The 22838-nt window shown below is 41.9% G+C and overlaps 1 protein-coding gene and 1 long non-coding RNA gene across 7 annotated transcripts in view; one reads left to right on the top strand and one right to left on the bottom strand.

Moving 5' to 3' along the window:
- Nucleotides 1–22838, top strand: part of LOC105031116 (protein kinase C-binding protein NELL1) — a 781285-nt gene that overhangs the window by 381011 nt on the left and 377436 nt on the right. The window lies entirely within an intron of this gene.
- Nucleotides 12163–12508, bottom strand: LOC114840695. The gene is made up of 3 exons (XR_003782805.2): nt 12425–12508; nt 12274–12325; nt 12163–12188 (listed from the first exon to the last, which is right to left on the bottom strand). It is a non-coding gene; the product is annotated as an uncharacterized LOC114840695 (long non-coding RNA).

Raw genomic sequence — 22838 nt, 5'->3', positions numbered from 1 at the left:
ATACAACTATTTGGATTTTAGAAATTGCCATCACAGTTGACGGTATTACCTTCAGCGTTCAAGCATGAAAGAAAACAATGAAACAAAAACCCCCTCACGCTGTGCAGCCACAAGGTAGGGTGTCCATAACTGAATCCATTGTGGCAATGGTTCCCAACGCCGGTCCTCGAGTACCCCCAACAGTACACATTTTTGTTGTAGCCTTGGACAAGCACACCCAATTCAACTCAATGAGAGCCTGATAATTAGTTGACAAGTTGAATCAGCTGTGCTTGGCTGGGGCTACAATGAAAATGTGTACTGTTGGGACCGTAGTTGGGAACCACTGCATTGTGGTAATGTACTTTGTATCATCACCGGGCTGTCCTCCGTCTGTTGGAATAAAGAATGTTGTACCAAGGTTCAGCTGTATGCATAGTCAGAATTGTTAATAACACTTTAGAACAAGCCTAAACATTTCTGTAAATATTACACAAATACACAAAAAGTATCTGCTCAGGTTGTGTAAGATCCCAACTGCACAGTCCCAACTGACACAGATGCTGTTCACTTGGTCTAAATACAAATAGGATTAACAAGCATATACAGGTAATTAAAGCTGATTAAAATGAATGTCAAAAGTCTACTTACCAAGATTTGAAGGCCCAAAAATGTGTTTACCAAACACTGCTGGTGTTTAATTCCACTCAACCTAAAACGGAGATTTAAACAGGCAATATGAAAGGCAGCTAAAAATGCATGGATGCGCAATCGTAAAATTGATTTACACATTCTTAAAAAGTTCAAACGTCTCGTTTGTTAGCGTTTGTAATTGCAGCACAGATCAAATAAATTACTTCATATAAAATAACTTGCACTTACAACAGAAACGATATACTCCGCGCATGAAACAACAGCTGACTTCTGTGGATGCTGCAGGTTTAATTACTGTCTTTACATCGCAGCCAGGACGCCTCCAGCAAGTCACGCCTCTTAACTTTGTCATTGGTTACATGTCATCGTTCTACACGTTAGATAAAAATTGTGTTAGAACTATACAGGCTGCAATGATACAAATTCTGGATAAAACGTAACTATTTCTGTTGATTGTTGACGTTTGACAACCAAATATGTTGATACTTCCTGTCTGGTGGAAACACCATTCTCGTAAATTTTCGCGGCTCAGCCATGACATCGCGTCACATAGTTTTATATATGAACGATAAACTAATCCGCTTATATATAAACGCTGGCGATTGTCACCATATCGCCATCGTAATACAGCAATCAAAAATCAGATTTCAAGAGTTGGTCATTACGAGAATGCAGATACTACAGTATTTTTTTTTAACCAACGTTGCCTATTATTAAAAATTTCTACCAATGTGTGGAAAACAATCTCGCGTTGATCCCCATTGTACAATTTCAAAAGACGCCTTTACGAATGTTTTAATTACCTGAAATAACATATTCTGACCTGTCAACGATTCGCCGTTGTTCATGCAAATTTATATGCTACCTGGGGGGTAACTTTGTAACGTTTTGCCATATAATGCAACTTAAAAGTTAATGCTTACTTAAAACAAAATTTTTATTACAAAACTCAGCATTGCTCATACATACACATGTGCCTAAATCCATGTTTTTATTTATAACCTTGGTTGGCCCTGGCCATGACTATTCCTTCAAAATAATAGCATTGCTCATGCGATGTTAGTTTGCTGTAGTGCTGTGTTGGACTATAAACCGTGAAACACGGGATGATTTTCGACCTGCATATACTACAGTTTGTAATAGTGGTTATTTAGGGACCATTACTACAGGGCAGATATCATCTTAAGGCCCATCTCTTGTTAAAATGAATAATGGGCTGAAACTCTCCAAATTGTAAGTCCCTACCCACCCTTCTTTATATCTTACACAAAATGCATGTCTCTCATGTGTAACTCTGTGCTTGTGGAAAAATACCATGTTACATGCACATTGTAAAACATGGAAGTTTACATCTGTTGTACCACATGGCAGTGGAACCCTGGCGCCCTTTTGTTGGACACCAAACAACTTACCGCTGACACAACACTTATTTATTGCCTGGGAATTTAACATTCCGGAACCCTAAGGCCCATTTGTTAATTAACATTCCGGAAGGTTGTAAAACATCAAACATGGACACATCAATGTAATCATAAATCACAAAGTCACCGGACATGCATACGTCACTCCTGAAGTCCCGCCTGTAAACACGTCATACAGGAAGTCCCACCCTAACATATGTCTTACAGGAAGTTCCACCCTACAAACCGGATGTCCCACCCACCTGTCACATCAATATGGAAGCCCCGCCCTCCAGGGCAATAAATCACCATTCTGACACATTATACCCTACATGAACTACTTACAGCTCCAGAAAAAATTAAGATAGCACTGCACCTTTTTTTTCCTTTCCAAAAAAGTTGTTTTGTGTGAGGAACAGAAGGAGACCACTGCAAATTGAACGCTTCTGTTCCTCACTCAAAACCTTCCTTTTTGACTTTTTTGGAAAGGAAAGAAAAAGGTGGAGTGGCCTCTTAATTTTTTCCGGAGCTCCATATATGTTATACACAATCTTTTGATCAATATTACTAATTTGTTGTGCAGGCAAATCATTCTATTTCCAGGACTTCATTTAATTAAACATATATACACATTGAAGTGCCGTGGAGCCTTCGGTTATATAACAAGACATCAAATTCAGTACAAATGAGAACAGCCTAGTAGAGAGGGAAAGGAGGGAGAGAGAGAATGAGAGCAAATTAAATATCAGTAGAAGGCACAGAGAGAAATGTACTGCAAAATAATGTGATAGCAGGGCTCTACAGTAAAAATATTTGGATATGAAACTTACTAGCCCAAAAAACATTTTTACTGTCCCACTGATAAATGATCAGTGTTACAACAAAGAACCAAATACTTTGTTACTTAACATGATTCATCATTTATGAAATGCATTCTGGATTTATAAAACCAAATATTTTTTTATTTCTTTCATAACATTTCTAATGATAAAAATTTATAAAAAGAAGCCAAAAAAGTTTGATTAGTCCCAACTTTACTTCTTTTTGGTCAGGGCCATCATTATTGTCGAGCCTTGGATAATGATTTGAGCCCCACAGAGAAGATCTGAACCATGCCACAGAAATTTTACGCTTTTGAATTTTATTCATTTTCCTTAGATGAAAAATGGAAATCCTGTATGGTGTTGCATCGTATGGGATGCTTTGCCTCTATGGTTTTCAACTGCTTTGTAATCATCTGAAAGGAAATCTTTAACCTTATTTATGGTAGTGTGCACTTCCTACCAGGCTTCTGAAAATGCTCTCAGACGTTCAGGTCTGGAGCTGTGTGCACGTGTGTCTGTGTATCTCTGTGCCTGCATATGTGATTGATGTCTTTCAATGTCTAGTGAGCATGTGTTTCTGCATGTATGTGCATGCCCTCAGTGCCATCCACAGTCAGTTGTAACAGGCCTCTGACACAGTACTGGCATTAGCACACCCGGCAAACGGTTACTTGGTTACAGAGGCTATTAAATTTAAAAAAAATGAATTATTCACTCACAGTTGCAGCAGCAAAAACTATACTGCTACTGTTCCCAGGCTTCTCTCTTCTTTTTGCTCTTTCAATCTGCTTCACTCCTGAACAAGAACGATCTCAATCTGTCGGTTTTCTACTCTCTCAGTCTCTTTTTTTGCTTTTCCTTTCCTCTCATTATGGTGTTCTGCTATTTCACATTCATCTTTTATCATTCCCTTCGTTTTTTTTTTCATTTGGTCTTTCAGACAGTCAAACTGTTCATCTCTCAGTTTCCCTGCCATCTTGTTGCTCGTCTCATCACTTCGTTGCTCCCTCTCTCTCTCTTACGTTCTTCACACTCAGCTCGGTCTATCTCTGTTGGAATGGATGCTTATTCTAGTCACCCAGTCTCACCTCTCCTCTCTGTCTCTCTTTCAGGATTATTTATATATATATATATATATATATATATATATAATATAAAATACTTTTCAAAAGTATGGGGTTAAATAGGAATACTTTGCTTTCCATGAAAACATATATGAAATAAGTTTGAATATCAAATATATCCAAATGAATAGGAAATACAGTCGTTGACAATACAGTCTATTAAAATAATAATTGTGTCCTTCAAACTTAGCTTTCGTTAAAGAATCCTCCATTTGCAGCAATTACAGCCTTGCAGACCTTTTGCATTCTACACTGCTCAAAAAATCATCACAGTATAACACCAAGTCAAATAACATTCACAGATATCAATCTTTACAGTCAGGAAGCACTATCTGTTTTGGTACAAATGATAGTGACAGCAGGTGCATTGGAGAGGCAACAGCAAGACAACCCCAAAAAGGGAAGGGTTTTGAAGGTGGTGGCCACAGATTATTGCTCTCTCCTAATGCTTTGTTGTGGAAATTCTTGAACTGATGACTGGTTCTTTGCTAGTTTTGTGTTTTGCTATTGGTCTTGAACTACTAGCATGAGGCAGTACCAGCAGCCCAATCATGTTGCACAGATAATCCAGCTCCTCCAGGATGGCACATCCATACGTGCCAGCACAAAAAGGTTTGCTGTGTCTCCCAGTACAGTCTCAAGAGGATGAAGAAGATACCAGGAAATGGGCCGTTACACAAAGAGAACTGGACAGGGCCATAGAAGGGCATCAACCCAGCACCATGCTCCTTTGTGCGAGGAGGAACAGGAGGAGCACTGCAAGAGCCCTACAAAATGCCCTCCAGCGGGCTACTTTGTGCATGTTTCTGACCAAACTGTGACTCCATGGGGGTGACATGAGGGCCCGATGTCCTCTAGTGGAACATGTGCTTTCAGCCCAGCACCATGCAGCTCGATTTGAGAACAGCAGAATTGGCAGGTCCACCATTGGTGCCTGTTCTCTTCACAGATGAGAGCAGGTTCACACTGAGCACATGTGACAGACCTGAAAGAGTCTGAACGCCATGGTGAATGATATGCCTGCAACATCATCCAGCATGACTGGTTTGGCGGTGGGTCAGTGATGGTCTAGGTATGCATATCCTTGCAGGGTTGCACAGACTTCCACATGGCAGTTCTTGGATGAAGAAGGCATTGATGCCATTGACTGGTCTTCACGTTCCCCAGACCTGAATCCAATTGAGAACCTCTGGGATGTTATGTATCGGTGCATCCAACGACGCCAGGTAGCGCCACAGAGTGTTCAGGAGCTCACTGATGCCCTGATCCAGGTCTTGGATGCGATCCCCCAGGACACCAGCTGTCGTCTTATCAAGAGCATGCCCAAATGTTGTCAGAGGTGCATACAGGCACGTGGGGGCCATACACACTACTGAGTCACATTATGCGTTGCTGTGATGAAACAGCCTGTGATTTCAATTGTTTACTTAGATTTTCGGTGTTTGAATCCAGCCCTGAGTTGGTTGGTGATTTTGATCTTTAATATATTTGGTTAATCGAGATCCAATGTGTAATTTAATTGTTCCCTTAATTTTTTTGAACAATATATATACACAGATCAGCCATAACCACCTGACTAATATTGTGTAGGTCCCACTTCTGTTGCCAAAACAGCCCTGACCTGTCGAGGCATGGACTCCCCTATACAGGTGCTGGTCATATAATTAGAATATCATCAAAAAGTTGATTTATTTCAGTAATTCCATTCAGAAAGTTACACATTCATTCCACACAGACTGATATATTTCAAGTGTTTATTTCTTTTAATTTTGATGATTATAACTGACAACTAATGAAAACCCCAAATTCAGTATCTCAGAAAATTAGAATATTACTTAAGACCAATACAAAAAAATTCGGATTTTTTAAAATGTTGGCCAACTGAAAAGTATGAACATGTACAGCACTCAATACTTAGCTGGGGCTTATTTTGCCTGAATTACTGCAGCAATGCGGTGTGGCATTTAAGCTTGCGCATTTTTCTAACACATCAACTTTGAGGACAGAATGTTCACTTGCTGCCTAATATATCCCACCCACTGACAGGTGCCATGATAACGAGATTATCAGTGTTATTCACTTCACCTGTCAGTGGTCATAATGTTATGGCTGATTGGTGTACATGATGTGTTGGTTACTTGACGTTTGTGAAGCACTTATTTGGGCTGCAATCCAAGGTGATGTTCCCTACCGATTTTTAGGGCTGGTAACTGTAATTAACTTTGCAGCAGAGGTAACTGTGGGTGTTCCTTTCCTGTGGCAGTCCTCATGAATGCCAGTTTCATCATCGTGCAGGATGTTTTTTGTGACTGCTAAGTTCTTGAAGTGTTCTCTATTTACTGACCTTCATGTTTTAAATTAGTGATAGATGTTACTCTTGAGTATAACAGTCCATAATATGGACTGTTACACTCGCAAATGTAACAACATCCCACAAAAGTATTAAACCACGAACGTAATACAAATCTGTAGCTCTTCATGTAATATTCCCACTCATTTAATAGGTTTCCCACAAACGTAATAGCAGTTGCCTACCACAGATGTAATACTTCATAACTAATACATTTGCAGGGATTTGTTACGTTGGTGGGAAGGTGAAAATCTTCTGCGTTCAAAATTGTAATAACATCCCACAAATGTAATAAATCACTAATATAATCAAAATCTGCATTTTATTCAAGTTGCTAATTCTAAATGTCTTCAACACCCAATACATTTTTTCCCCACATATTCTTGTCCTGTAGGTTCTTGCCTGTTTAGACTGATCAAGTGTTGTTGTAGTACAACCCCATCATATTTATTCCAGATTCATTCCAGGTTGCTTTTCAAAGCCAAGTAAAAAATCTCAGGAGTGGCAAAGACAGTATCATGTCACACTAGCAATTAAAGATTTAATTAAACTATGCGCAAGTAAATAATGTGAAGTATTGATTTTCAGTAACAGCTGGTTGTTATTTATCCTCTTTAACAGGATACTCATTCCTGTTTGGAGACAGTTTTTGAAAATCTTATTTTTTCTTTATAAAGATACATCCTAACTTTTTGCTAATAATTATCTATAATATTTAGATTCTAAAAACTGGATGAGTTTAATGGGTCCAAAAGAGTACACTGTAAAAAATATTACATGCTATCTGCTTAAAAAAATGATGGTAACAATATTACACGTATTATATTTGAGTAGATTTTAAGGTTGTTTTTTTTTGTGAAATTTACCCAAATAAATTAAGTAAAAATTCCTAAATTATTTAGTCTATGGCACATGATGAATTTAATATTATTAGTGGAATGTGCTTTTTTAATTTAAGTTGTCTCACAAATAAATCAAGCAGAATTTACTCATTTGTATGAATGAAATTTACTTAATTATAACATTTACTGCTTTTTTCAGGTTAAGATAATAATGAATACATAATGCACTTTTTGTTATCAAACATGCTTTTAATCTCTTTTTTTTTTGCACAAATAAAACAAATCTGTATAAAATGTAAGTCAGCAGGTTTAAGATATGAAAATAAAATTTAAAAATGCCAACATTTTCCATGAGAAAGATCATTTTGTTAAACAACTTGTGCATACAAATTTGTATGCAACATATTTCTGTTAGAAAAGTCACATTATGGACTAAAACTTGAGAATAACTTGTAGCAAGACTTTGTAAAACATTTGTACTTGCTGAAAGCTTGTATGTAGAACAATATTAAACGTTCATCAATCAATGCAGTTTACTTTTCACCAGAACTTGGTAATAATGCATTGTCTCAATCTAAGTCATGAGTTTGTTTTTAAGTGTTAGTATTTTGGGTGAAAACTTGCAAACATCCAGTTCCAAGAAGAGCTTCTGAAAGGCCTCAAAAGTGTGCCTCAGTTCTTTCGGGTAGGTGAGGTTTAGTGCATATGTGAGTCCAAGAAGAACAGCACAGGCTCTTGCCAGATTTTCCAAGCCAGCCATGACTTGCACCTTCTCCAAGATGATGCTGAAATCCTCCTGATAATCCCTCTTGCAGATGGCAATTTTCATTATGTGCTGCAGGATATCTCCATTGTCCATCCATCCATCTTCTTCCGCTTATCCGGGGCCGGGTCGCGGGGGCAGCAGTCTAAGCAGGGATGCCCAGACTTCCCTCTCCCCAGACACTTCCTCTAGCTCTTCCGGGGGGACACTGAGGCGTTCCCAGGCCAGCCGGGAGACATAGTCCCTCCAGCGTGTCCTAGGTCTTCCCCGGGGTCTCCTCCCGGTGGGACGGGACCGGAACACCTTCCCAGGAAGGCGTTCCGGAGGCATCCGAAAAAGATGCCCAAGCCACCTCAGCTGACCCCTCTCAATGTGGAGGAGCAGTGGCTCTACTCTGAGCTCCTCCCGGGTGACCGAGCTTCTCACCCTATCTCTAAGGGATCGCCCAGCCACCCTGCGGAGAAAACTCATTTCGGCCGCCTGTATCCGGGATCTTGTCCTTTCGGTCATGACCCAAAGCTCATGACCATAGGTGAGAGTAGGAACGTAGATTGACCGGTAAATCGAGAGCTTCGCCTTACGGCTCAGCTCTTTCTTCACCACGACAGACCGATACATCGACTGCATTACTGCAGAAGCTGCACCGATCCGTCTGTCAATCTCCCGTTCCATCCTTCCCTCACTCGTGAACAAGACCCCTAGATACTTAAACTCCTCCACTTGAGGCAGGCACTCTCCACCAACCTGAAGTGGGCAAGCCACCCTTTTCCGACTGAGGACCATGGCCTTGGATTTGGAGGTACTGATTTTCATCCCCACCGCTTCACACTCGGCTGCAAACCGTTCCAGTGCATGCTGAAGGTCCTGGTTAGAAGGGACCAACACGACAACATCATCTGCAAAGAGCAGAGACGAAATCGTGTGGTCCCCAAACCTGACACCCTCCGGCCCCTGGCTGCGCCTAGAAATTCTGTCCATAAAAATTACAAACAGAACCGGTGACAAAGGGCAGCCCTGCCGGAGTCCAACATGCACTGGGAACAAGTCTGACTTACTGCCGGCAATGCGGACCAAGCTCCTGCTTCGGTTGTATAGGGACCTGACAGCCCTTAGCAAAGGACCCAGGACCCCATATTCCCCAAGCACCCTCCACAAGATGCCGCGAGGTACACAGTCGAATGCCTTCTCCAAATCCACAAAACACATGTGGATTGGTTGGGCAAACTCCCATGAACCCTCCAACACCCTGTAGAGGGTATAGAGCTGGTCCAGTGTTCCACGGCCCGGACGAAAACCACACTGTTCCTCCTGAATCCGAGGTTCTACTATCGGCCGTATTCTCCTCTCCAGAACCCTGGCATAGACTTTCCCGGGCAGGCTGAGAAGTGTGATCCCCCTATAGTTGGAACACACCCTCCGGTCCCCCTTCTTAAAAAGAGGGACCACCACCCCGGTCTGCCATCCCAGAGGCACTGTCCCCGACCGCCACGCGATGTTGCACAGGCGTGTCAACCAAGACAGCCCCACAACATCCAGAGACTTGAGGTACTCAGGGCGGATCTCATCCACCCCCGGTGCCTTGCCACCGAGGAGTTTCTTGACCACCTCTGTGACTTCAGCCCGGGTGATGGACGAGTCCACCTCTGAGCCCTCATCCTCTGCTTCCTCAATGGAAGACATGTCAGCGGGATTGAGGAGATCCTCGAAGTACTCCTTCCACCGCCCAACGACATCCTCAGTTGAGGTCAACAGCTACCCACCTCTACTGTAAACAGCGTTGGTAGGGCACTGTTTCCCTCTCCTGAGGCGCCGGATGGTTTGCCAGAATCTCTTCGAGGCCAGCCGATAGTCCTTCTCCATGGCCTCACCGAACTCCTCCCAGGCCCGAGTTTTTGCCTCCACAACCACCCGGGCTGCAGCCCGCTTGGCCTGTCGGTACCCGTCAGCTGCCTCAGGAGTCCCACAAGCCAACCAGGCCTGATAGGACTCCTTCTTCAGCTTGACGGCATCCCTTACTTCCGGTGTCCACCACCGGGTTCGGGGATTGCCGCCTCGACAGGCACCGGAGACCTTACAGCCACAGCTCCGAGCGGCCGCTTCGACAATGGCGGTGGAGAACATGGTCCACTCGGACTCAATATGTCCAACCTCCCTCGGGATCCAGTCGAAGCTCTGCCGGAGGTGGGAGTTAAAGATCTCTCTGACAGGAGACTCGGCCAGACGTTCCCAGCAGACCCTTACAGTACGCTTGGGCCTGCCGAGTCTGTCCAGCTTCCTCCCCCGCCATCGGATCCAACTCACCACCAGGTGGTGATCAGTTGACAGCTCCACCCCTCTCTTCACCCGAGTGTCCAAGACATACGGCCGCAGGTCAGATGAGACGACAACAAAGTCAATCATCGACCTACGGCCTAGGGTGTCCTGGTGCCACGTGCACTGATGGACACCCTTAAGCTTGAACATGGTGTTCGTTATGGACAAACTGTGACTAGCACAGAAGTCCAATAACTGAACACCACTCAGGTTCAGATCAGGGGGGCCGTTCCTCCCAATCACGCCCCTCCAGGTGTCACTGTCGTTGCCCACGTGGGCGTTGAAGTCCCCCAGTAGAACAATAGAGTCCCCAGTCGGAGCACTTTCCAGCACCCCTCCCAGAGACTCCAAGAAGGTCGGGTACTCTGCACTGCCGTTCGGCCCGTAGGCACAAACAACAGTGAGAGACCTATCCCCGACCCGTAGGCGCAGGGAAACGACCCTCTCGTTCACCGGGGTAAACTCTAACACATGGCGGCAGAGCTGGGGAGCTATGAGCAAACCCACACCAGCCCGCCGCCTCTCACCATGGGCAACTCCAGAGTGGTGAAGAGTCCATCCTCTCTCAAGGAGTGTGGTTCCAGAGCCCAAGCCGTGCGTAGAGGTGATCCCGACTACCTCTAATCGGAACCTCTCAACCTCACGCACTAACTCAGGCTCCTTCCCCGCCAGCGAGGTGACATTCCACGTCCCTAGAGCCAGTTTCCGTGTCCAGAGATCGGGTTGTCTAGGCCCCTGCCTTCGACTGCCGCCCGATCCTCTTTGCACCGGCCCCTTATGGTCCCTCCTGTGGGTGGTGAGCCCACGGGAGGGCGGCCCCACGTCACCCGTTCGGGCTGAGCCTGGCCGGGCCCCATGGGGGAAGGCCCGGCCACCAGGCGCTCGCATTCGAGCCCCAACCCCGGGCCTGGCTCCGGGGTGGGGCCCCGGCTGCGCCATACCGGGCGACGTCACGGTACTCAACATTTTATTCTTCATTAAGGGGTTTTGAACCGCTCTTAGTCTGACCCGTCGCCTAAGACCTGTTTGCCTTGGGAGACCCTACCAGGGGCATATAGCCCCAGACAACATAGCTCCTAGGGTCACTCGGGTACTCAAACCCCTCCACCACGTTAAGGTGGCAGTTCTCCATTGTGGTATCTCCATTGTCACACTGTAAAATAAACATTAAATAAGTATTCTTATCTTGTCCATCTCATTATAAGTCTGTCCATAATTATAAAGTTGATTTGTGTACGTTGTAAAACAAACACTTTCAAAAAATAAAAAAATCTTATAACAGCTTAAAAAGACAACTACAAGCAAACCATTATAGTTTATTTTCTTTGTAATCACTGACACATAAAAATATTGTGTTTCAGTGGACCACAAAGACTGTCACAATAACATAAGTACAGTTTCAGCAATGACAGAGGGTGTATTCAGGAAGAAAAAAATTAATAAAAATTACATTTGGTGACACTATTGTAGGGGGAGGGTTACATTTTGATGGTCCACTATAGACATTCTACTACCTGTAAGTAACTACATGTCAACTAACTCAGAGTATTAGTAGACAGCTAGGTTAGGGTTAATAGATTAGTTAACATGTAGTTGCAGTTACTTATAGTCAGTAGAATGTCTAAAGTGGACCATCAAAATAAAGTGTTACCTTTTTCATATAGTGGCTGACAAAAAATCTATTTTGTGTTAAATATTTTCACATTAGCTTTATATAATTTAATTGAAAAAAAAAAAAGATTGTTTAAGTTGCATTTCTATTTTTTTTTTTAAATAAAAACAATGTACAAATACATTTCTCAAAACACCATAAATATATAGAATAATTGTAGTCACTTACATTGTACTCTTGGATTAGGTCATCCGCTTTTTCACCCAGATAACAATTCAAGCAACGGAGGACAACGTCTCTTATCATGTCGATGTTTTTATCAGGATTCTGATGTGACAAAGGTTTGTAAATTAGCGTCACCCAATTTTTTTCTTTTTTTTAATAATAATAATAATTGATGTTATGAAAGTACCTGCATCATGGGTTCAATTTTCTCCTTTAAAGTCCGGCCTAGTAGTCCTCCTCTGCAAGTGAATATGGCCAAAAGTTTAGGAGTAATCTGGTATGATATACTACATAATTTAACATTACATTAAAAATACACTATATTCTTATAAACATACCCGAGATGGTTTGCAGAACAAGATAATATCTTCACGATCATGGTCACGACTGCTGCATGTTTTAGTCATGGTTTTAGCGTTTTAGCCAGAGAATCTCTACACGAGGTTGAGGATATTTGCGGGAGAGTCTACTTCTATGAACGAGTTGGGACATCGCGTACAGGCTACTGCAAGAGAGGGCACCATCTGGCTTCGAGTATGAACGCAATATTACATCGTGCCATTTGTATTATTATATTTTTTTTAATTATTATTACTCTTTTCTAGAAGATTAATTTTAAATTGTCATACATTAGTATATTTCGAAAGACGTAATTTGAAGTTTTAAAAAGTTACATCTATTAATCTTCCCAATATCAAGCTTACCGATGGTCTATGGAGAATATAACGTTAGCACATTGACGACGATTTTATTTTAGCAATCAATATTCTAGCCACAGCACAAGCATGTGGTGGTGTTGTACACACTGGAGATAAGACAATCGTTCACAGTTTCGCAAGTCATATAATTTGTTTTCGTTGATTTAAGACAACTCATCTCATCTATTTTGCCTTATAGGCATCGGCATGAGACAACTGAAATATGCGAACTCAGCGATGCTACTGAACAAGAGTGAACATAACTGGTCTATGAAAGAGCTTTAAGAAATAATGAAAAGCATAGTTATAACTAAGCTTACCTCTTATGTGATTGACGTTCGACCCCTCCGCCAAAAATTTCTTCTGATCACTGCCGTTCACTTTCAAATGGTGTCTCTAACCGCATAATTGAACCAATTCTCTTAAAATAAATCGGTAAAAATTTTCTTAATTTTATTAGTTTATTTTGCTCAAATTAAGCCTAAAAATTGCACACATTTTCTTAAATAAAAGAGGAAAACGTATCTCTTGGTTTTATTAGTGAAATCTTCTTAATATATTCTATCAAACACAAAACCACAATTTCAATAATGAAATGTACCCATTATATTTAATTATCACGTTATTTTTTTTAATGAAAATTACAAGACCCATGATTCATTTTTTACAGTGTAGTCTTTCATTCTTTGAAATATTTGTGTTTAGTGAGGATGAAAAATATCGAGTTGTTACTGACCTCTTTGTTATTTTTTGCATTCTTTGCATTGTTTACTTTTAAATCCTTTAATTGTTATACAAATTCTTACTGAAGCTTTAGTATAGTTTTACTACGATTGGTTGTAAACCCTTCAGTACAAAAGTGACATAACAATGTTTTTGCCCATGCTGTGTATTTTTGCACTTGTCTTTCTAGTAAAACATGAAGAAATCTAGAATAAATATGATTGGATTTTATTGGTTGCATACACTGATTACAATAAAAGCTACAGATTTGTATTACATTGGTGGTTTATTACGTTTGTGGGATGTTGTTACTTTTGCGGGTCTAACATCGACCACTACAGTACAGTCATAATGATTATCTTCTGTATCCCAACCTTACCTTGTCACACCACAACGGATTAGCTAAAACGCATGACGAAGGAAAGAAATTCCACAAATTAACTTTTAACAAGGTACACCTGTTAATTGAAATGACTACATCATGAAGCTGGTTGAGAAATGGCGGAGTGTGTAAAGCTGTCATCAAGGCAAAGGGTGGCTACTTTATAGAATCTACCATGTGTGATGTATTTTTATTTGGTTAACACTTTAGCAATAAAGAAATTCCTTTGAATGAGTTGGTATCCAAACGTTTGACTTGTACTGTACCTTTAATAACATTTTCTCCCAATTTTCCCCCTCTCCATTCAGAAAATAAATCAAACGTAAATTTGTCCTCCAATGCAACTCTGTAAGCCATTCTACTTTTTATCACTCTGCACACTAAGCCAGGAACATTTCCCCAGTACACGTGCTCTGCAAGTAAAAGCATTTTCTGGCAAAGAACCACAATTGATCACCCAGGTAAACAACTGCCCTGTGGAGTCGCTGGAGTGCTATGACATTCACCCGTGCACCCCGGACAACATTGTGACTATTTGTGCTGCGCTCTGCTGGATTGCTAGACTTGTCGTTATAGCACAACCACAATTCTAACACCTGACTTCAACTCCAGGGCCCAAAATGTACCTTTTCTTACATGCACTCCACTCTCCTCTAAATATGATAGTGAGAAACATATCTCTGTTTGAGTGAGGTGGATGCCACATCCCTCTCATTGTTCTTCCCTGCCACATTTCCATCTCTCTGCAGTCCCTCTCTATCATGCATTTTCCTCCCGCATCCCTCACTCTCATTCCCTCTCTTAAGTCTCTCTCGCTTCTCCCTCTTTTTTTTATATTTCTCTTTCCTCCTTCACGCCCATCCCTCTCTCCCCAACTGCCTCATTATCATTATCCTCAGCCCTCTTTCCCTCCTCCCATTCCACATATCCCTCTATGCCGGGGCTGGCCAACCCTGTTCCTGGAGAGCCACTGTCCCGTAGGTTTTCCATCTTGTCTTGGCTTCTTTATGCACATTAATAAAAACAATTATCTGGGGTGCCCAAACTTTCGAGCCCCACTGTATTTTAAAATGTAGCCATTAGCAAGTGGTCATAAAGCTACATAAGTCAAACTTTATTTAACCACAAATTGGCCTCACTCATCTGGATCCAACTGCATATCCTACATAGTATTTAACCTACATCAGGCTTAGTGCAATCTCAATTCATGAATGGGGGCTGTTAGAAATCGGCGGTTTCGTATAGTGGTCAAATAATGTAGAACCCGTATCAAATCGAGGGAGAAGTTCGCTCACGTTTATTGGAAAATTGTAGCACAGATGTCATTCGGTGAATGTTCCATTTCCTTCTCACTGTAATGTTGGTTACCAGCTACCATATACATTAAGGCCTTTTCTAACTAAGACCATGTCTTTAGAAGTCAACCCCCCATGCCATATGACCATCGTAAACATTCCTACAGAGATAAACAGAGAGGTTTCTGTTACAGAGAGATAATCTAAACAGAGAGGTTTCTGTTGTTCTCATTATCTAGGCACATGCACTTTCAATGAAACGTACATTCATATGGTAATTGTTAATGCTCAGATTCCACAGGGCTGATCCTGCTGGGAGGCCAGCTACCAACCTCATTCTACCATCAGGGTTAGCCCTCTCCATTTAATCACAAAAAATGTTTTAGCTAACTCAGTCTTGTTCCATATTCAGGGGCTGCACTAACCAGCCACCGGGTAGCATAACCTTGACCAATCCTGCTAGCAGGTTCAGCAAAACTGTGGCATGAGGTAATAAAGTAAAACCCTTCTAATGCTACTGAGTGGACTGGCAAGGAAGATTATTGCAGAAAATGAGAATCTCTGACCTACGTGATAAATGTATGTCTAATAATCTGACTCTATATTGTTTGTAAACATACTTTCTGTTAGACCCGTGTTCCTGGGTCTAACAGAAAGTTAATTATGCCCAATGACTCAGAGATGACTCGAAGATCATATGTTCCTGGGCCTAACCAAACTGCTTTGAGAATTCCAGGTCTCAGGGACTCCAAATCTGGTCGCTTAGACTTAGGTGTGTGTAATTACCAGTAGCCCTACGAGCTTGAGTATGGAGATGAACGAGGAATGCCGTAGTAATATATATTCCAAAGTAACAATTTATTCCAATCATGTCATAAAGTTACTATACAAAACATAGTTACATACCAACAAAATTCAACTACAGAGCCTAAAAGTCTACTAATCAGTATTTAAGACACTATAACAAGAAGGTATGCTAGGAGCTTCTGTCAATGATAGACTCCTGAATATGACTACAACACAACGTGTTATGCAGGACCCCTGAATAATATCACTAAGTGTATGTTAGAGACTTGGTGGGGCCAGATGCACCTCTTCATCGAATACCCTTCCACTCTTCCTCAACAGACTTCTCTCATTACACTACAAAATCACAGTTCATACAGTGACAAATTCTCCAATATCACTTAACTACAAATCATTCATTGACATTTCGTTCTGTTTGATATTTTAAGGACATTTACCTTTTTATTCATGAGACACTGTGTTATTCATGATGTGTGTTGAAACATAGGCAATGTCAGGTTTGGTCTCATCTGCCCACAAAACCCGTTTCCACATTGCAGCTGGGTCATCATGCTTTCAGATGGTACTATTCGAGTAACGACTTCTTTCTCGCCACCCTCCAATACAGGCCAGTTTTATGCAGAGCTCTTCATGTGATTCTTTAGTGCACTGTAACCCTACTCCCAGACACTGAACTCTGTAGCTCCTCCAAAGGGATTGTTGGGCTCTTTGTGGGTTCTCCCAAAAGTCTCCTTATTCTAGCACAGAATTTTGAGACACAGTCTTTTCTTGGCAATGCCTGGCTGGTGTTATGCAGCATCCACTTCCCTATTATTGATATGAATATGCTCACTGGAAAATGCAAACACTTGAATTAAACACTGGATTATTGTGTACATGCCACTTATCTTTGGATTTGTATTACTTCATCTCTAACATCTGTAGAATGCTGTTGGGGCATCATTTTCCTTCAGGTTTTCAGCCTGACCAATGATCATTTAACGGTGGGTTTTTCCTCCAAAAAACATGACAGCAACTTTAATCTTTTTGTGGAAAAACACTTTTGTGGAAACCTCATCACTGTCACTGACGAGCCTGCAAGACATGAACAAAACCATTCATTCGACATTCAAACCCATTGGGGGGGCTATCTGGACACCCATCTAGGGGTTTCCACAAAAGTGTTTTTCCACAAAAAGTATCTCTTACGTTACATTACAGTGGGGGGATGGAAAATGTAGTGTGGTTGGATGTATTACATAATCCTTCTCCAAAGATAATGAGCACAAGGAAATTAACAACAATAACATCAAAATAGGATTTTTGATATTAGGTAATGTTTTCTACATTACCTCAAGCTCTAACCATTTCTCAATGTGCTCCACCTTATAATATTTTTTTACTTATATAAAGTATTATTGAAATAGAACATTTTCCTCATAATTTCCCCCACATAGTTTTCACCTTTGAAAATGTAGCCTACACAATACAAACTAAAACTATAGACAATCTGCAGACCTTTATTTTGAAGGCAACATGGAAAGTCTTATTGTTGCAGCCAAATGTGACTTGAAAAACAATGACTTGGTCCCACCTCTGGACTGCACTTTGTCCCTAGCCATGGCTGACATGATAACTTTTAAAAGAATGAACCTTTGGAAGTCACCAGGGCCAGATGGCATTCCAGGCCGTGTACCCAGTGGGTGCACTGACCAGCTAGCAGAGGTTTTCACCCCTATATTCAACCTCTCCCTGACTCAGTCAGCAGTCCCCACCTGCTTCAAGCTGACCAACATTGTCCCTGTATTGAAGAAACCTTCCATCTCCTGCCTGAATGACTTCCGCCCTGGAGCACTGACCTCCATCTTCATGAAGTGCTTCGAGCAGCTGGTCAGAACCTACATCTGCTCCACACTTCCTGACACCTTGGAACTCCTTCAGTTTGCATACCACCCCAACAGAACTACGGACGATGCCATTGTCCTGACTGTACACACCTCAGGGCTGCATACTCAGTCCCGTAATGTACTCCCTGTTCACACATGACTGTGTGGCCACACACAGCTCCAATGTCATACTTAAGTTTGCGGATGACACCACCATCAGGGGTCTCATCTCCAACAACGATTATTCTGAATACAGAGAGGAAGTAAGTGACTTAGGACAACAACCTCTCTCGCAACATCTGCAAGACTAAGGAGATGATCATGGATATCAGGAAGTGACAGAGGGGGGATCACACCCCATACACATCGATGGAGCTGAAGTAGAGAGAGTATCTAAATTCAAGTTTCTCTGAGTGTTCATCAAAGATGACCTCACCTGGTCCAGGCAAGTAGACTTGGTGGTAAAAACTGCACAAAAGCGCCTGTACTGCCTGAGGAGAATCAAGAAGTTTGGCATGTGTGCAAAACTCTCAAATTCCATAAAACTCTGCAAACCTTTACAGGTGCACCATTGAGAGCATCCTCTTAGGCTGCATTACCGCTGCTAACCACACGGCCCTCCAGAGTGTGGTGAAGTCAACGGAGTGCATCATTGGCTGCCATCCTTCTTCTGTGCAAGGCATCTACCATACACAGCGCCTTAGGAAAGCAAGGAACATCATAAAAGACTACAGCCACCCAGGTTATGGTCTGTTCACACTGATACCGTATGGTAGATTTTACTGGGCTGGAGCAACAGGACACACACTTCCAGGCTCACAAACAGTTTATACCCCCAGACCATAAAGCTCCTCAACCAGCAACACTGATCTATTGATCACATGTACACTTATGCTCTAGTCACCTTCTGTGTTCAATGGCTTCTAGATCACTACTGTTATGTATATTTTGTATATTCTGTTATTATTTTTACTTGATATATTTCTTAATTACTACGTAGATGTCACATGCCATGTCACAATAATGAAATCATTTAGAATAACACATGTTATTTGGTACACTTGACAAATGAAGGCTTTGACTTTGTAATGCAGGTGTTGTCTGATTCTTTGGCCACTTGAATCATCCTCCTTACTTTGTGTTGGATCAATGTACACCAAACGTCCTCCTCCAGGCTGATTGTTAACATCTCCTGTTGCTTTAAACTTCTTAATTGTTGCCATGATAGAGGAAATGGGGTTTTTCAACCATTGAACAATTTTATATTGCCGTTTCCTGATAAGAATTGTTAACAATATTTTAGGGGTGCCAATAATTGTGGCACACTTGCTTTGAAGATTTTTTTTATTTCACAGTAAGATGAGAAGAATTCAAACAGAAAAGGGACCTGTTCACGTACTTTAGAAATATAGCCTTCTGTGGCCTAGGTTGGTCCAGCAGTCTAAGCCTCTGCCTCCACCTTACATGTATTTCTGCAGCATATAGGTTCAAATGTTCTTTCAGAAAAAATTTTATCTCCACTATCCCTATCAAACCATTAAAAAAATAATTCATAAATATAGCCTTCTTCATTGCTTTTCTTGAAGTGATCGGTCATCTTACATTATTGGTTAAGCTATAGCTATGTTTCATGCTGGTGAACATGGACAAAACAGGTCTGCTTGCCAGTCTGCATGCCTGTGTTTCTGAGCTTGTGTGTAGTCGGTAGAGTCAGTAGAACATCTGTTTTCCCCAGCTTCAATCCATGGGAGATTGCGGTTATGCGTTTAATCTACAAACATTGGAAGGGGTCTGAATAACGAAGCAAGCCGAGGTGAGATCCTCCTGGGATCAATAATTTGCCCAGACATCTTGGCCCCTGTTATGGGAATGATTTTTATGCACAGGAGCTGAAGTCCCCTGAGAGACATTTAATCTGTGGAATGTTCTATAGCTGAAAGAAAGGCTATTAATCCAGGAGACTACTAGCAGAAATCACCAGGATTAATGCTGACTGAACATGGCAACTTGATAGAGAGTCCAAACCTTGCTACCATTACACTGGTGTCTAATGGAGTGACACCCCTGTTAAATAGACCATAGCAGTTTTTATTATTTTATTTGTTTTTGTGGTAAATGGCCTGAGTAAACTATCTTCATTTGTCTATCAACTTTGATACATTATCTTCAACCTAGCTTCCTTTCTGCTTCAAATCTAGATGTGGAGATCCCATGTTATACAGGCACAAACATATTTTAGTGAAAATGTCCAACCATCCTCTTCTTGTCAAACATCAGCAACAAACACCAAATGAAAATGTGAAGCCTAGAATCAAGATTATACAATGACAGCTCTCATGAAAATTTATCGGAAGATCATTTGTCATTGGCTAAATATATTTGGGATTATACTGTGTAATGATACGATTTTCTATGACTGGTATCTGTGGACAACATCCAAGGAATCTTGATTTGAAAAACAAAAATGACACATACAGTATCTCACAAAAGTGAGTACACCCCTCACATTTTGGTAAATATTTGATTATATCTTTTCATATGAGAACACTGAAGAAATGACACTTTGCTACAATGTAAAGTACTGAATGTACAGCTTGTATAACAGTGTAAATTTGCTGTCCCCACAAAATAACACAACACGCAGCCATCAATGTCTAAACCGCTGGCAACAAAAGTGAGTACACCCCTAAGTGAAAATGTCCAAATTGGGCACAAAGTGTCAATATTTGGTGTGGCCACCATTATTTTCCAGCACCGCCTTAACCCTCTTGGGCATGGAGTTCACCAGAGCATTACAGGTTCCCACTGGAGTCCTCTTCCACTCCTGGGGGGGGGATCATGCTCTGCTTCAGTAAGTCACAGTACATGCTGGCATTCATGGTTCACTCATTGAACTGTAGCTCCCCAGTGCCAGCAGCACTGATGCAGCCCCAGACCATGACACTCCCACCACCATCCTTGACTGTAGACAAGACACACTTGTCTTTGCACTCCTCATCTGGTTGCCGCCACACACGCTTGACACCATCTGAACCAAATACGTTTATCTTGGTCTAATCAGACCACAGGACATGGTTCTAGTAATCCATGTCCTTAGTCTGCTTGTCTTCAGCAAACTGTTTGCGGGCTTTCTTGTGCATCATCTTTAGAAGAGGCTTCCTTCTGGGACAACAGCCATGCAGACCAATTTGATGGAGGGTGCGGCGTATGGTCTGAGCACTGACAGGCTGACCCCCCACCCCTTCAACCTCTGCAGCAAGGCTCATACGTCTATTTCCCAAAGACAACCTCTGGATATCACGCTGAGCATTTGCACTCAACTTCTTTGGTTGACCATTGCGATGCCTGTTCCTGTTAAACCGCTGTATGGTCTTGGCCACCATGCTGCAGCTCAGTTTCAGGGTCTTGGCAATCTTCTTATAGCCTGGGCCATTTATATGTAGAGCAACAATTCTTTTTTTCAGATCTTCAGAGAGTTCATTGCCATGAGGTGCCATGTTGAACTTCCAGTGACCAGCATGAGGGAGTGTGAGAGCGATAACACCAAATCTAACACACCTGCTCCCCATTCACACCTGAGACCTCGTAACACTAACGAGTCACATGACACCGGGGAGGAAAACTTGCTAATTGGGCCCAATATGAATATTTTCACATAGGGGTCTACTCACTTTTGTTGACAGCAGTTTAGAAATTAATGGCTGTGTTGAGTTATTTTGAGGGGACAGCAAATGTACACTGTTATACAAGCTGTACAGTCACTACTTTACATTGTAGCAAAGGGACATTTCTTCAATGTTGTCACATGAAAAGATATAATCAAATAATTGCATATATGTGAGGGGTGTACTCACTTTTGTGAGATACTGTACATACCATAATTTAGAATGGTTGGTTTAATTTCTAAGTGGAATTTACTTTTGTAAAATATTATCAAAATTGACATTGACATTACACTGTCAGCTTGTTGTCTGGAGAGCATATGAACCATTCCAGGTGCAGCAGTCTGAATCGTAATCCTCCCATTGCCATCACATGGCTCTCCTAGTGCAGAGTCCCTCCATGGCCTCTTTGTGTCAGACTGTACCCAGATCCTCTTCCAGAGTCTCTTCAGTGTACAGTGTTCGGGCAGTGAGAGAGGGGTAAGGCTGGCACCCTGGAGTGGCTGGCAAGAAGGAGGCCTAGAGTCTCTGTTTGCCAGATGGTTGGGCTGATCCACAGTTCTCTTGTGCTCAACCAATCTCCAGACTCTGTCCCTGGGCCATACAGCTGGATACACATAGTTAGATTAACATTGCTAGAACCCCATATCCAGAACTACATAGAAACAGAGAACCCTCTTGGGCATGGAGTTCACCAGAGCTTTACAGGTTCCCACTGGAGTCCTCTTCCACTCCTGGGGGGGGGATCATGCTCTGCTTCAGTAAGTCACAGTACATGCTGGCATCATGGTTCACTCATTGAACTGTAGCTCCCCAGTGCCAGCAGCACTGATGCAGCCCCAGACCATGACACTCCCACCACCATCCTTGACTGTAGACAAGACACCCTTGTCTTTGCACTCCTCATCTGGTTGCCGCCACACACGCTTGACACCATCTGAACCAAATACGTTTATCTTGGTCTAATCAGAACTACATAGAAACAGAGAACCCTCTTAGTTAGATTAACATTGCTAGAACCCCATATCCAGAACCACATAGAAGCAGAGAACTGTGGATCAACCCCACCATCTGGCAAACAGAGACTTTGCCTTCCAAAAGCAAAATTAATATATTACAATTGGTGTCCTCCTAAATTCCTACCAACTCGGAATGACGTTCTACAGTGTTCCGTAATAATCATTGTAGCAATCATGTTAAAGGTCCCCTGACATGAAATTTTCATTTTGTGAGGTTTTTTAACATTAATATGAGTTCACCTAGCCTATATATGGTCCCAAATTTTCTAAAAATTCCTTTCGGTGTAAATTGAGCATCTTT

The sequence above is a fragment of the Esox lucius genome, chromosome 2 (genome assembly GCF_011004845.1).
Source record: "Esox lucius isolate fEsoLuc1 chromosome 2, fEsoLuc1.pri, whole genome shotgun sequence".
Classification (NCBI taxonomy): Eukaryota; Metazoa; Chordata; class Actinopteri; order Esociformes; family Esocidae; genus Esox; species Esox lucius.
This window is presented reverse-complemented; position numbering and strand designations above follow the sequence as displayed.